Source organism: Pyricularia pennisetigena (assembly GCF_004337985.1).
Source record: "Pyricularia pennisetigena strain Br36 chromosome Unknown Pyricularia_pennisetigena_Br36_Scf_10, whole genome shotgun sequence".
Classification (NCBI taxonomy): domain Eukaryota; kingdom Fungi; phylum Ascomycota; class Sordariomycetes; order Magnaporthales; family Pyriculariaceae; genus Pyricularia; species Pyricularia pennisetigena.
Window position 1 is genome coordinate 800,716 of NW_021940922.1, and position 17,296 is coordinate 818,011.

Below are 17,296 nucleotides of genomic sequence, written 5' to 3' on the forward strand. Positions count from 1 at the left end.
CCTGTTAGCAACCCATATTGTTAACAGGTTATAAGCCCGGAAAGGTTCTAACTTGTGCACTAAACTGCATTTTGAAAAGCTGGAAAGCCTGAAATTTAAGCTTTATTTTGGTTATTGTCGCATTTTTACAGCACGCATATTGACGAAGATATTGCTGTTTTTGTGCAAAATTGTTGGTTTTGGGCGCTAATTAAACACTTAACCCCCTGTATTTACAGTGGGGATCGCTAAAAATTAACGTTCGACTCAGGCCTTTTTAGGTACTGCAGCGATCGCTTGCATTGCAAATCCAAAATATTTGGTATGGTTTTTGTGGATCGTGCACGCTACTGTAATTGGTTTAAACTTTTAATAGGGTTCACGTTAGCGAATTAGGGCCAAAAACCCCTGTATTAGTTGGCTAATAGCCCATTAAATCCTAGTGCGTTTAGTAGGGTTTACAATAGCCCACAAACCCATTAGCGGAATTACGTTAATGGTCAGTTTATCCTGCACGATACCCTGCAATATACCCTGCACCCATTTAACCAATTGAACTCGTTACGTGCACCTGGATTAGTACAAATACCAGGGCACCCATTAATTGGGGATTTCAGGGATTCCAACCCTGTATTTTAGTGGATTTTAACAACTGAAAATAGCAATAAGCCCTGTAATTAGCAATTACAAACCTATACCCGTTAAAAGGCAAACGGTATAGCAAATCCTAATTTAAATATGGTATTTACCCTTAGGCAATTAGGTTAGTTAATTATAATTATAAATTAGCGAATTGCAATTATAATTCAGGCTATTTTACAATGGAAAACAGCCCTATTGCGGGCCTTCCAGGCCCAATTCCAACAGATAGGGGGCCTGAACCCAGCCCAAACGAAGTTTTAACCGTTAAATTACAGGCCTAAAACCTGCAATTAAAAGCGTTAATTACGCAAATGGATTAATTTCAAAGGACAATTTAACAATTAACTGCCCTGTTAACCCTAAAAAGCGGTAATTCCACTAACTTTAATGGTAATTCGGAAAACAAACCCGCTACCGCACCCCCTAATCCACCTGGTAACCTAATTTTAGGTGACGGGATAGGTAAAAAACTATCGAAACGGGTATTTTCCTTCCCCGAAAATTGTAAATTAGTAGGGGTTAGCAATTACAATTTGTGGAAACAGGCGTTCATAATACAATTTAAGGTTATAAAAGCAGCGGAATTTATTTCCAACTTTAAAATTGGTTATACTTTACCGGAATGCGAACAATTAATCCTATTATTTATTATAAAAAACAGCTTAACCAAAAAACTTTTAAAATCCATTGCATGGCATTCCAACCCTGTAACGGCTTATAAAACCCTGGAAAATAACTACTCCGTTGCACCCGAAATTAGTCGAGATTCACTATATCGGGAATTCCACGCCCTAAATCTTTCGAAATTTAAAAGATTAATACCTGAATTTAACAACCGTTTTAGCTTATTAGTAGCTGAATTAGCGAATACTAACGTGCAAATTAACCCCGTAAACGTACGAAATCAATACCTACGGGCCCTGGAAGGGATATGTGAACATGGCTAGCGCAGGGCTTATTATATTAGCTACCCTGCATTATCTTATAACGGCTAGCACGGGCTAATTTTATTAGTCACCCTGGATCGAATAAATAAATAAATAACAAATAAAACGTATACGCGTTTATACACACAAAGCTTTATATATCACGTCTTTGTTCATAGGTTCAACAATAAAACAAATACGTCATATATAATTTAGCTTAATGGTATAATGCACATACCATAATCTATATTATATATACGTTGTTAAAGTGCGTGGGTTCGAATCCCGTTGTGGTCGCAGATTCTCTGTGCATGCATAAGCACAATAGGCCGTTGGGCTCAATAGGTCGGCAGGTCAGTCACATAATCTCAGTGCTTAGACTAGACCCCCCTGCTTCGCAGTGGGGACCGAGCGCTCCATGTACCTTTCAGCCACATGGCTTTTCGACCAATTACATTGGCCGAAAAAATCGCGCTCGTTCTAGTCTGAGGACATCTTGTCGCATTTCGCCGTTTATAGCGGTATTACCAACAAAACACCCAATGCTGCGATATCGCCAACCACCATTCCCCCCGACACACAAAAAAATAAAAAAATTCTACCATTATACCATATATTTACACATATTAACCTTTATTCGATATACCATTAAACCAAATAAAACCCGAATCCAACAATGGAAAACATATTTCTAATAATATTAATAAATACACCCGAAAAAGTATTCCCATCCGCGCAACCTGTAACCCAATATTTTACGTCCGACCTAACCTTATTACCTCCATCGATATCGCAATTATTTTCGTTTTTATCGTTATCCCAATTATTATCGCCCAATCCTATATTCGAAAATAAATGGGAATTTAAACCCTTTTTAATCGATTAAAAGCAATTACCGAGGGAATCCGAATTCGAAACGGAAATAAACCCCAAAACCAAATTTATTCGCAATATTATTAAATTTTGGCGTAACCGTTACCGACGCACCAATTTTACGCAATTTATCCACGTTTGGGTAATAGCGGTAAACTTTTACGAAATTACCCGACCTGCCCTATCGCGAATACTTTTTTTTAAAAAAGCATTACGAAACCCTTAAATCCGAAAACGTTTACGCGCTAATAAAGTCGAATACCGTTTTAATAATAAATTTCCTGCGCCTATTAAAACCGACCTTTTGCGCAGGGAATTGCAACAATTAATATAATATTTACGCCTTTTTAACCGGTTCGAGCCCACAAATTTCCAATTTTCGGGAATAAAGGATTGTTCCGCCAAAAACGTGAACGATATGGATTAATTTAAACAAATATTCGACACGTGCACCCAGGAAATCCCGTCCAAAACGCCAATATTATACAAATTTATATTTTTATTATTATTATATTCCCGGGGCCACCGCCCGTTTTATCCATTGTTACAAATTTCGAACGTGGTACACCTGGAACCAAATACCTTTTTAAAAACCACAAACCCCCCAACGTTAAAAAACCAACGCGTTATATTTATATTGGCGATTTTAACCCACGGATATTTCCCCCAAAAAAGCAATTATTTGTTACACGCATTCGCATTATACTTTATAAATAATGGAATTCCACGACGTATTGTAAATATATTATCCGGGTTTAGAATATATTTATTTTATAAAACTATTAAACGGTAAACCCAACAATTTATCGCCGTTGCCCGAATACGTTATTAATAATATCTATATTTATATTTAGCTTTTACCGCGAACAGCAATAATAATTTTGTACATATATATATATATATATATATTTATATATATATATATATATTAACATATAAACCAATTTAAAAAAATCGCTCGTAACCCAACACTATTTTTCGTATATAATAATTTCAACTTTTTGGATAAGGTACAGGATTTTAGATATGGAAAACGTAACCGAATGCAAAATTTAACATCGTATCTCCTTATATTAACGCCAAAATTTGAACGATATACGCAATTCCAATGCTACGCCACCGTACTTTTCCGCTAAAAATGGTTGCAAACGCCCGCCTTTTTACAATATCCGGACACCTATTACGAAAACGCCAAATATTATATAATGCACCAAATTTGTGGCTTTTTATTCCCCAACCGCCCACATACGCCTGGAGCAATCCCACAATACCCTACCCTCGCACAAATTATATTAACCTTTTACTTTATCCAAACCCCCGCTATTACCGAAAACGAAGGGAAATACGCAGGAATTATCCAAATTTACGAAATCCTTTTTAAACGTTTTTTAAACCTGCTACCCGACCATTTCGACTATTTTTCCGTCCTGCTCCTCGTTTATAGGAATTAAAAAACAACGTTATATATCCGTACTATTTAAGGAATTTATATCGAATTATCCCAACCCTTTAACAAAAAATAATATACATTACCCGTACCAGCGTTTTTCTATATCGAATTCAATTTTATAAACCAATTATAGCAATATTACGCCCCCATTATATTTATAAATATAAAAGGGTTAGGGAAATATAACCAGCTTTAAAAAAATAAAAAGGAGTTTTACCACGTTTTACGGCTTTTACAAAATGCATTCCGGTCCCGTATTTTATATATTATAATTGTTATTTTAATCCAAAACGGATTATTGGACAGGGATTAGATTTTTAAAAACGCCCTGGAAAAGGCTTTTACCGATATACCATATAATATATATATTTCCGTGGTAAACCGTATTTACGACAATATATTCGCTAATTATATTAACGGTTTAATAGGTATTGGATTATCAAATATAAAATATAAAATTAATATCGCCTTCCGCACGCAACGCCGTTATTTGCAAATAATTAACCTTTTATAAATAATAATAAACGCGTTCCACCAAAGAAATTACGGCGTATTGGAAACTATAATACCGCAATTAGTCCTATTTTTCTACGGTTATAAAACAAAAAACTATAACCCTAAAATATGATATTTAACCTAGTTATTACGACCAGAGGTTATAAATTAACAGTTGCGCACCGGGATTTTAAAATTAGCGTTCGTAAAATATACCACGGCCGGGAATGGATTCAAACCGGCAAATTTAACAATTAAACATATTAATAAAGGTTTCGCTATAAATATTAAAAACAACCGCAATTCCACGCAAAATTTGCGAAAAACATTTCTAAATTGTGCAGCGATGGGGCCAATCGCAATTACGGTGCGCAAAATATTGGAAAACATCGCCCGTACACGCATTAATGGCAAATACCACATAATATCAACCAACCAAAACATAATCCATTATACGTATTTATTATTCCAAAATGGTTGGGGAAGCGAAAAGGCCGAAACATTACCCAATTTCGATTTCGACGGCCCTAATTTATTATATTTGGGTTTAAAAAAGCTAATGGGCGACAAATTGGAGGTATTTAATTAAAAAATCGTACGCCTTAACAGCGTGTTATTTTAGGCGGATATTAAAAAAATAAAGGCAAATCCAAAGGAGGGATACAACCGGATAAGCGGTTTAAATATTAGTGGTATAATTAACACCGAAAGAGATTTGCTGGACGGAATATACGAAAAATCCGACGAAAAAGGCGCATAAAATTTAAAATAATAAAAGGCAAATTACGCAAACTAAAACGGGTAAAAGCGAAAATCGTTTTATTATAAAAAGGAGTTAATGGACGAATAACGGTAACTTTACCCGCGAATAACGGAGGTAAAACAGCGTCCGCAAAACCAGTAAATACAAACAAACAAATACCAATTGTAAATTTGGTTTAAAATAAAAAACGAGGTATAATTTCCTCCAAAATCCTCCGTATAAACAACCGGTTTCCTATCCATTTTCCTTACCCAAATAAACTTTATCCTCCATCCACCGCCAATTATAAATCCAGCAAAAAAATCTTGGTAATAACCGTTATTATAATACCCCATTAACCACGAATAATAAATCCATTAAACCGGATTTTAATAGATATAACTGCTACAATATTATATATACAAAACCCCCAATTTCCTAACACCAAACCCCAAAAAAAAACAAAATAAAAAACCCAAACCGATTAAAAAAAACGAAAACGTTTGGCAACGTTAAATATTTTTTTAAAAATGGGTTTATTAACGCCACGCCTCATTTTCCGAGCTGGGGTCGCGGGAAACGATCCAGGGACCGAATCGTCCTCCTCCTCATCCTTTTTTGAAATAAGTATGCAGGGTTTTTTTAACGAATCGAATATCAATTTATCGTAATTAAAACCAAAATCGATAAATGAAAAAAACGGAATAACGACCGCCAAAAAGTCGGCGTTATTATTACTAAAAATGCTTTTTTCAAACGGTTTATTGGTTTCCCGGCGTTTAATAACCCAAAAGCTAAAATTGCTTATTCGGGCCCCGATAACCCGCGCGGTCGCGGTTTCGTCGTAAAATTTATCGCTATTTTTAACTTATTTTATAAATTTAACTATAAACCCCTAATTTATAATAGTAAAATCGAAATAAAGCAAATATGTACAATTAATATAATTAATGAACGTATTACGGCCACTATTTTGCTCCTGGTATTAATAATTAATATAAACTGGACCCAACGTTAAAATAAAAACTGACGTTTTTTCCACCAAATCCTGTTCGTTAAATTATTTAGGAATATTTGATACGAATATTAAAACCAGGCGAAAATAAAATTCGCTTATGCGGCGCGTCCTGTTAAAATAAAAGGTATTAAAATGCTGGGGGGGGGGTTTTATTATCCAAACGAAGCAGTTAAAAGGCCAGGAAAATATAATTGCCATTACCTTATACGCCAGGAATTGTTTAACAATTGGAAATTGGATAATTTTAAGGAAACGCATGCGCGTAATATATTTAAGTAACATTTACTATGTATTAATAACGGCCGGAACAGTAGAAAAAGGGGCATTAACCTTCCGGAATATACGATTTTTTACCCAATCGAAAAAAGTATTTCGCATTTCAAAAATGCGCCAAATAATAGGTTTATTTTAACCCAACCGAATTAAACGACCACAAATTTGCAATTATATATTGGCGTTCCACATTAAAGGGATAATAATGCCAATATAATAATTGGGGTGCAAATTAAAACCAGCGCTGGAAATGTTAATATTTAGGACACAAACGTCAAAACTGGAGCTGGAATCGGTGAAATCGGAGACGGTTTTATCGCGTTGGGTTTAGGACAGGCCTAATCGGATAATAACCACACCGAAACTGGTTTTTTCCAAAATAAAAGCAATAAAATTAAAAAGATTAGCAAATATATTAAAAATTGTAATAATTGTTACAAAAATGGAGAAATAATAGCCATTATAACATTTATTATAATCCAAAAACATAAAAATTGTAACAATTGTAACAATTGTTACAATAGCTGTGGGGAAGGGAAGGGATTGTAACAATTGTCACCATATAACCAATTTACGCTTAAATCCAAGGATTAGGGGTTATAACCAGGACGCGTTGACCCTTTTTTTTTCCTCCATACAAATTTCGACCACGCGGGTAATAAATAGCGATTCGTTTAATATAAAATAAACCATTTTAACCCTGCCCGACGGAGGTAACGTTTTAAAATTAATACAGGTTTTCGAATAAACCTAGTTAAAAGGACCGTCGCCGCTATATTAAATTAAAACGTCCACAATTACCGATCCAAAACGGGTTTTTCCTTCCTGTAAGTTTTTTTTAAAACTTTGTCGGACGTTGCGGTATTTGGCCTTAAAATCCATTCCTTTAAACGCGAATATTTTACCCAATTCCGCCGAACTAATATCCCGGGTATCGTCCTCGGCGTGGATTATTAACCAAAAAAAATAATTAATTGCCAAAAACTGCAGCAAACGGATAAAACCTATATTAAAAAAAACCGAGGTTTAACGGTTATTAATTATAATATCCGCATTAATAGGAATTCCTAATAAAATGGGACCAATTTGGTCGGTATTTTCGCCCACGAATACGGTAATAATATTTTTAAAAATTGTTTCGGTATTCGTTATAACGTTTTCGAAACGGTGGCCAAATTGGAACTCTTCAATAATAATATTATAGGGCGGAATACGTTTACGGGGATAAATAATTGTACCGTTAGGTAAAGTAAACCCGGTATTTATACCCCTGCGTACCGTAAATACGCCCGTATATTTAAAAATTATTAACGATTTTTCGTTTGGTATAGTAATAGGAGTTATAAAATTTAAAATTCGAGGGTAAAACAGCCACCATTTCCAACCCATCGACTCGAACTTTTATAAAAAAACTTTAATATTTTTATCGATATTAAAAACGACAAAACAACCATTACTTTCCCAAATAAAATCGACCGTAAACATATTTTCCTAAAACAGGTTTTCAGGTCGGGCGAAAAAAATCGCAATTTTGTCCCAAACCAGGGCATTAAAACCAGTAATATCCCTAATTTTATTAATAATCGGCGTGGTAATGGCCATACCTCGATTAATACAAAAAATAAAACGAAATGCGCGGTATATTATCGATTCGCGGTAACGGAGGTATTAAATTTCGTTTCCAATTATACGTTAAAAAAAGGTACCGGATAATAAATATATAACCAAACGCCGGATATTTTTGGTGTTTTCGCCCGTGAAAAAATAGGTTTTCCGACCGTTTCTGCGTTAACGGTTCCTAGCAAAATTATTTCATTTAAATAAATATATTAGTATAACGAAATTATAACAACTGTTACAAAAAAACATTTACTGGGTATTATTTTCAATATCGGAATTATCGTCGAAATTGTCGACGTCGGGGGGGGCGTTGCTAAAAATTGGAATCGATAATTTTATCTATACACCATGGGTTAAACACCTTTTCCGCGTTATAAATTTCGTCCAATTGTTCAGTTTCTCGGATTAAAAATGTCGAATAAAATATAATAATAACCGTGCCCGCAAATTTGGGATTAAATTTGCGGGCGGCGAATTTAGTTAAAATATTGTAAAATTGCGCCTGGGTAAAAATAGCAGCCGCTCGCGGGGTATCGGCAGCGTATACCTCGGTTAAACCATAATAGCATTTAACGTTAAGGGCTGGGAAATTGGTAATTATTTTTTTAAATATTTGCGAAACAAGGTTGGCCGGGACGAAAATCAAAGTGGGAAAACATCCGTCGGTATTTTGGATAAATCGGTCGTATTGGTAACGGATATACCACATATAAATCGCCGTAAAATAAATAATCGTTTTTCTTGTGCCGATTTCGTTGGTTAATAACCAATTTTTAAAAGTTAACTGCTCCAATTTTAATAGGGTATAGGTATTTAAACCGAAAAAAAGTTAATTTAGCAAAAACAAAAACTGTAATAATAATTACAAAAATAGGGGTGGGATTATAACAATAATTACAAAAATAGGGGCAAAATTGTAACGATAATCACCATAATCAGGGACAATGCATATATAATTTACCAACCAGTTAATATGGTAACCAATGGCGACTAAAAGGAGCATTAAATATATTCCAATTAAACCAAAAATATTTGCCTTTAATTTTTTTATATTTAAAACCGATTTTGTTATCGGTATTTAAACCGTCGACAGGCAAAATGTTTTAAAAAAAACGCAGATTTTTTATAACAATCTAAATCGCGTCCGAATTAAAAAAATAACCAGTCCAAGGATAACCTTTAATTACAATGGAAAATTGCGTATAATATACCAAAAAAACCGCTAGGATTTTTTCGCGGGCGTTTTCGAAAATTTCCTTTTCTGCGCGGTCCATATTAGCAAATTAATCGGCGATAATGGATTGGGTTTATATAAAATTAAGGAAATCGTTTTATTGGTCGTCGCCAAAAAGTTTGGGATAAAATTCGGTAATTTTTGTTTTGGGTTTGGTAAGGATGGGACGATGGAACCGCCCCTCGTCGTACAAATTGTTAAAAATATTTTCAAATATTAACAAATCCAATGGGTGTATTTAAATTTAATTTGCACGTTTTTTTTTCTTTTTTAACCGTCCGACTTTAATAAGTTTAAAACGGGACCCGGTATCGATAACGAATATTATTATCGTCCTGTTGTAATAGGCGCGGTTAAAACCAAACAAATTGGCGACGTCGATAGTTTGATCGGCTCGCGAACGGGCAACCAAACGATACTAAAATTATATTAAATATAAATTATTTAAAACGATAACGTTCTCGGCGATAATTGCATAATCGGCGACAGCAAACAGGGTGGAAAATTATTCGATATTAAATTTAAAAAAATTGTGGCAATTTCCACCAAAATCGCTAGGATTTTCTTTATTTCCAATAACGATTTTTCCCTACCGGCGAAAAATAAAATAAAGGAAATAGTAGCAAATTTTAAACCAATCGTCGATATGGTAGCCGCTATATACATATAATCCAGGGTTAGCGGTTTTAAACTTTAAATCGCCGTTTTTAAGGTTAGGTCCGGTAATTAAATTAACATCGTGGCGAAAATTGTGGAAATTATAACCGGTTTAAATTTATCTACTAATATTTTTAACCCGGGGAGGTTAATATCGTTTTGGCGGATAAAAAGGGGGATAAAAGGTAGGCGACGCCGATTTGCCAAATTATCGAAAATGGGTTTGGTACCCCTATCGTTAAATATATCCGGTACGGAAGTTAAGGTCTTTTGCCAAACGGGCATTTTATTACCTTTAATCTATTTACCGGGATTACCTGCCTTAAAATAAATTAAAAACCCGAATACGTCGGCGATTAAAAATAAATTAACCAACAATTAAAATTATACCCGTTATTACAAAATATATAAAAGGGTGAAAACCAAATTGTAACAATTATTATATTATAGCAATAATTGTTTGGTATTACCGCAAAAAATTGTAACAGGTGTTATAATATAAAAATAGCAGGATATATTAATGCAGGGATTATAATAATTGTCGTAATCCAATAAAAAGAAATATTAACCTATTATATTAATAAATTGTACCAAAACATTCATCGTTTCGTAATCAAATATAACCATTACCTCGTTTATATTCGACGAATTACTATTAAAATAATATACCAAAATTTGGTTATTAACGCGTACTTTTGTTGCGGCGACGCCAATAACGGATTAAAAACGTTTAGGGGTTTGGGCCATTAGGCTTTCGTTCGTATTACGGAAAATATTATTTCCGCGACCAAACCAGGCGGGCGGGTTAATATTATTATTAATTTTAAAACAATTAATATAACCTAAATAAGGTATAATACGAACCATTTTGGCAATATTCGTATTTCCTACCTTGCGCCAAATTATAATAATTATCGCCGATACGGATTGGTTTTTACCTAGTTAAAAATCCTTTTATAACGGGACGGGCAAACGATCCAGGAAATCCGTATTTTTATACGATGGAAAATAATATTTGGGTTATACGAAATTTATTAATCCATTATTTGGCGTCGAATTAGGTTTAAATTGCGTCCGTAATACCGAAATAAGGTTGGTTTTAGCTAACCGAACGGTGGTGGTTTTGTATATACGGGGTGCGGGCGGCCTATTTAATGGTACGGGTGCCGGGTTAATAATAATTTCCGATTATAATGTAGGGGGCCGGTTTTTAAAATCCTTTGGTGGCGGGGATAATACGCTGGCAGGTGGTTTAAAAGATATTAAAGGAATTTGCAATTGGCGGTTATCCAAATCCGGGGCAAATTCGTTATAATTATCGTCCATATTAATATTATTATCGCCTTTATTCGCGGACGCGGGGGCAGGTTAGTTGTCGTTTTCGCCTATATAAATATCGTCGTTATTATAATCGACGGGGGCGGGGGTAAATTCGTTATCGCCGGCGTCCATATCGGTATTATTTCCATCTTTATCGACGGGGGCGGGGGCAAATTTATTATCGCCGGAATTTATATCGGCATTATTTTAATTATTATTATTATTATTATTAGGAATAGGGGGAAAATTTAGGGGGATTCCGGTTGCATTTGGATAACCTTATAATGTAAAACGGTCCAACCGAGCAAAATTTAATTCCAAAATAATTGCAGTGTCCGCGTCGTGATTTTCCACATTTTTAAAATACTGGTTTATTTTTTTTATCCGCGTTCCTTTTTATGGTATAATTATTAAATTGGTAAATAGTTTAACATTACTAGGTATATATCCCAACGTAAATTTGGTAGTGGTTTGGGCGGAGGTTTTACCTTTTTGGCGTCTTTTAGGAGTTATAATGACAAAAAAACGTAATTATAACAGTTATTACGGTTTTTGGCGAATTAAAGCAATTATTATAACTATTATCACAATAAAATTAGTTAATTTGCTCCGGACCTAGCCGGGTGGGAGGTATTTTTACAATGTAAGGGCGCTAATTATAATTTACCCTCGTTACGACTGGGTTAATAATTATTTGGGTGGGTAAAATATAAATAATTTTGTCCAATTAAAAATATTTCAATTAAGATTCCTAACGAATGTGTTTGCAATATTTGGTAAAGCAATTTTACGATTGTAATAATTATTACGTTTGTTAATTAAAAATTAAACGTTGGTTTAATCGTTACAATTTTTTATTAATCGTTACAAAAAAAATCTGGCGGTTGGGAGAAAGGTTTTTATTATAAAAAAAAAGAAAAAAAGCTAATAAAAATAAAAAAGGAGGTATTTATAATTGGGTTTACGTATAGGGTTTTCTGCTAATAAAATAAAATTAAAGTGGAAACGCCAAAATTTCCGGAATTTAACCGTAATAATTATTACAATTCGCAATATCGAACCTTTTTATTTTAATCGGGGCGCCGTTACGCCGTATTAACTTATATATAATCCAAGCTTTTAATTAACGTAACAATTGTTATTATCCAGCATTTGGTCGTTTTATTTAGGCCGTTAATTGGGGATTTTGGTATTTAACAATTATATACCTTACGTTGTTTAATTTTTCCCCCCTGGTTAATCCAATTCGGCGTCGCCTTTTTTATCGTTCGACCCTTTTATAATCCAAAGTACGTTATTTAATTTAATTAGGATTTAACCTTAATCCTTTTTTAGCTTTTAGGTTATAAATTTATAAACGTTCCTATATTGGATATTTTTGCAACCGTTAACGCTGACCAGCATTTTAACTTATAATTATAATACCGTTTAATTCGTTCGTCGGCGTTTATTAGTTTATTTTCCCGAATAATTGTTAAATATATCCATCGTTTCCTAAAATACCACCGTGTTTTAATTCCGCCGCTTTTTTTTTATTATTTGTGCAAATAGGAGGCGTAATTTCGTATTCCATTTTGGTATATTATTGGGAATTAAACAACGAAATAATCGCTATATTGTTCAAACCATTTAATTAATTGTAAATTTGGAACATTTTCCAACAAATTGTTTTTCGTCCATTCCCGGTTATAGGGATGGACGAATTTCTTAACGATATTAAAAATTATTGGTTTGGGTAATACCAGCTGGGATGGTAAATCGTATAACCGCCGCGGGTTTGGGAAAAAGATGGTTATTGCAAAATGGGCACCCCATTTGTCCAATTGTTTAAATATATAACCTTTTTTGGAATTTTTCCTGGATATTTTAATTGGCTGCTTTTTAGGGGGTAATGCGGGTAAACCTCCAATTTGGTGCACGTAAACGTTGCAACAATTTTCAAATTGGTTTATTATAAAAAATGGATTCGTTTCCTATATAAAATCTAATATAATTCGTCGAAAATATTTAACGTTGGCAAAAATTTGCATATTTGGCGCCTCCTTTTTTGATTTTTTCCTATTTATTATTTCCTATTGAATCCAATAGGGCGGAACGCGTGGTTTAAATATACCCAAAAAACCGGTTTATGGTAATTCCGACGTTTTTACCTGGTTATTGTCGTTTAAATTAAACTTAACAATACGTAAAAGGTTAATAGGGAATAACCACGTTTATAAATACGTTAAAAAATTTAAATAAATAATTTATAAATTTTTAACGTTTCCTCGTAATACCACGGGTTATTTGGTTAATTTGGTTAATAATTTTGGTTTGGTTAGTTTGTATTTAACGATAAACCCGTGCCTATCGAAATACCAATAAAGCGCAAAAAAATATGCGGTTTTTTTACGGTTGGGCCCGCGTGCGGTTCGTCCGAATTTTTACCACAGGTTTACGGGGTCGGTTAATATTAACGCGCCGTATTATATTATACGTTTTATATTAGGTATATCCATACCCATACCTCAAAACAAAATGGAAAATATAATACGAATTTTAAAATCCGGTTTGGAAAATTTTGCGTAAATTTTAATTTTATCGATTTTAGGTGTAAATACATTATACCGGATAATTATATCGGTTACATTTCGTTTAATAAATTTCCTAAATACGAGGTTTTTTATTAAAAACTGGCGTATTTGGATAATACGGCTCCTGGCGTCCATATATATAATGGTTTTAAAAATACGGGTGGCGGATAATGGTATAATATTCCCTATTAGGAATAGGAAACGCCGGTCATCGTTAACAAAGGTTTTACGTTCCAAACACTATATTATAATCGTAATTTCGGGTCGGTCGAAAGGCGTTTTAACGAAACGTATTATCCTTTTATAATACAATTGGTCGAAAACGTAAATTTTAATTTTTGCTGTAAAAATTACGGTGCACCCGAATATAAATACGGTTACTAATATAATTACCCGGACCAAACGCAATATGGAAAGCGATTCCCTAAAATCCTTCCACTGTAAAATTATATAAAATTTATTAATAATAAATAAAGCGATACGTTGGTGGAATATAGGGTTTCGAAAAAATTTAAAAAATCGGTAACTGGTGGCTTATTCCGGGCCTAAAGAAATGTGCGTATATTTATAAACGGTTTACGGGTTCCAAAAAAAGTTATACTAAACAAAATTAGTTTTGGTAATAAAAACCGCATATTTATATTTACGTTTAAAGTAAATTGGTCGATTAATTTGGGGTTCGCGGCGGGATAACGTTATATATTGGGTAATTGTTTTTGCCCTAATTTGTTTAATAGATTTACTTGGATAATGGTGGTATTATTGCAAATAACCGAAATAATTTATAATATTATATTTTTCCCGTACCCGGTTTTTACCAGCAAAATAACATTTTTTATATTATATAAAACCCGGTATATATACTGCATTTAGTTATAATATGGGATTCGTGCAGGAGTATTAGGGGGTTTGTGGAAATTGAAAAACCATATAACAGTTGAGGAAACGAGCTTATATTATAGGTTTAAATTACCAAAAACTTTGGTTTTAACGTATAATTCCGGGAAAATGTATACGTCGGAGGAGGTATTTACCGCCGCGTGTGCGGGATTGGGACCGCGAAAAATTGCGTCGATTTGGTGGGAAAACAAAATATATATAGGCGTGTTTCCGGACATTATATATATATAATTTAATACAAATATATAAAAAATTGCGGAAATAATGGTTTTTTTTAATGGGTGGATGTATAGCGTATTATATAGTATATACCCTATACGGATTGTAAAATTAATGGTTTTGCGTTATTTATATTAAAATTTATATATAAAAATTCCTCTCGCTTTTGCGATTTTCCCCATATAAATTTTAACGGATTATAATCGTTATTAGTGAAATGCGAAATGGGTATGAATGGTATTTATGGGTGGACGTATAATATATTAAATAAAATCTACTTTATACGGATTATAAAATAAATAATTTTGCGATATTTGGATTAAAATTTATATGTAAAGATTCCTTTCGCTTTTGCGATTTTTTATATATAAATTTTAACTGATTATAATCGTTATTGTTAAAATACGAAATGGGTATCGATGGTGTTTTTGGGTTAATAATAAGGATACCGCCATAAACGGATAAAAGGCGGGCTATATTACATTTTTAATTGGCGTACCGGGTGCAAAGAATTTTGGATTAATAAAAAAGGCTTACCAATTCCTATTTTTAACGATGTTTTCTTTTTTCGATATTTTGCGTGGTTGTGGAATAATAAAGGAGTGTCGGTCGCAAAAAAGCCAAAAATACCGTTATAAACGGCGAAAATCGACAAATTGTCCTCAAACCTGAACCAAAGCGTTTTTTGGATGGACCCACAGGTACATTGCAAAACCGCAATTGAGCCACGAAGTGGAGCGAAGCGAACGGAGTGGATCAATTGTGGAGCTTTGGGCTTCAGGGATGAGCCCTGAGACTATCAGTCACATGAATAAGGCCAAATCATGTAACGTGACCCCGCATTCCGGACATCCGGATCGAAGATCTGCACCTACGGATTCGAACACGTAATTCACAACTTAGCCTTAGATTCATCACCTTCATACCTTCATCGATTCAACGATTCAACGAATCGATTGTGCAATAACAATATATTATCTCTATTACCCGCTAGCAGACGGTTATCTGCCATTTCAACGTTCCATTAACCTTATACGTGATCCACTTTTCCCCGCGTTTAAGGTTAAGCTTATTCTATCTCGTAACCTCCTCACAGGATATTCCCTATTTGGACCGAACGCCAACGCAGTACCCAACGGGCCCTACAGGCAATAGGCCAAAATTCGGAAAAGTTAAATTTGCAATACCTTATGGCGGACCTTATATCCGAAAATTCGATTTCAGGCTCTAACACGGCTAAAACCGCTAATTAAAGGTTTAAAGGCAAAAGAACGGGTAAAAAAAACGTTAAAAAAGGCGCTAAAAAGGAAAATAATGGGCAGGAAAACACCTTTAAATTACGAAAAAAAGTAAAAACTTTAATTCGGATTTTGTTTCTGCAAAAAATACTAAATCCTCCTCCAGCGAATCAACCGCTGGAACGTCCATAATTTCTATGGATTTCGAATTATTTACTGGCTTGATTGCAGGTGACGTTAACCAAGGCGCAGCGTATAACGCCTTGGAACAGGAGGTTAATTCCGCTAATAGCGGAATTATAAAATCACGTTCGGATTCGAATTCGGAAACCGATACCGGTAAAACGTTAAAACCACAGGCTTTAGCAGCTAATTTTAAAGCTAAAACGAAACCTGGACGCGGCGTAAAAAAGACCCTTAAACCATGGAAATTAGGTTACCCTATCCTGTACGATACAGGTAGCACGCACCATATTTTTGCAAATAAGCAATTTTTTACCGCTTATACCCCCGGTTTTACAGTCAAAATCAATATAGGAGGTGGCCCTATTAGGCCTGTAGGCACCGGAACTGTGAAAATACAGGTCCGTTACGGCCAAAAAGCTGACGAATGTAAAAAGGTTACGTTAAATAACGGTTTATATATCCCTTCGTTTGGAATAAATATCGTTAATAGTTTTATACACTATAATATAAGGGGTGTATTATTAAAAAATACCCTGTACGATAAAGATCGCAAAGCGTGGGGACGTTTAAATACCGCTAAATATTCGTTTTATTTGGAGGTTAAAGGGTGTAATATCCTTATTCGGAATAATATTATTTCGAATTACGCCTGTGTAATAGGTGAATATAGCACCGCTTTTAGCATAACTTTACAAGGGGTTATAAAGGGTTACGCAGCCCCGTTGGAAATAAAATTAAATAATATAAACCCCGAAAATTACGAGGACTATAGAATTTACACCGATTCGGAACCGGAAAAAAATACGGTAACGGAAAAACTAAATCCCGAACAAAATACGGAAATAACCGTAAAATCACCTGTAACGCAGAAATTTAGCGGTAAAAACCCTGAAAATCCACGTGAAATTGGGCCCCGTAGGCCCGGCACACCGTTAAATAACCTTTTTATAC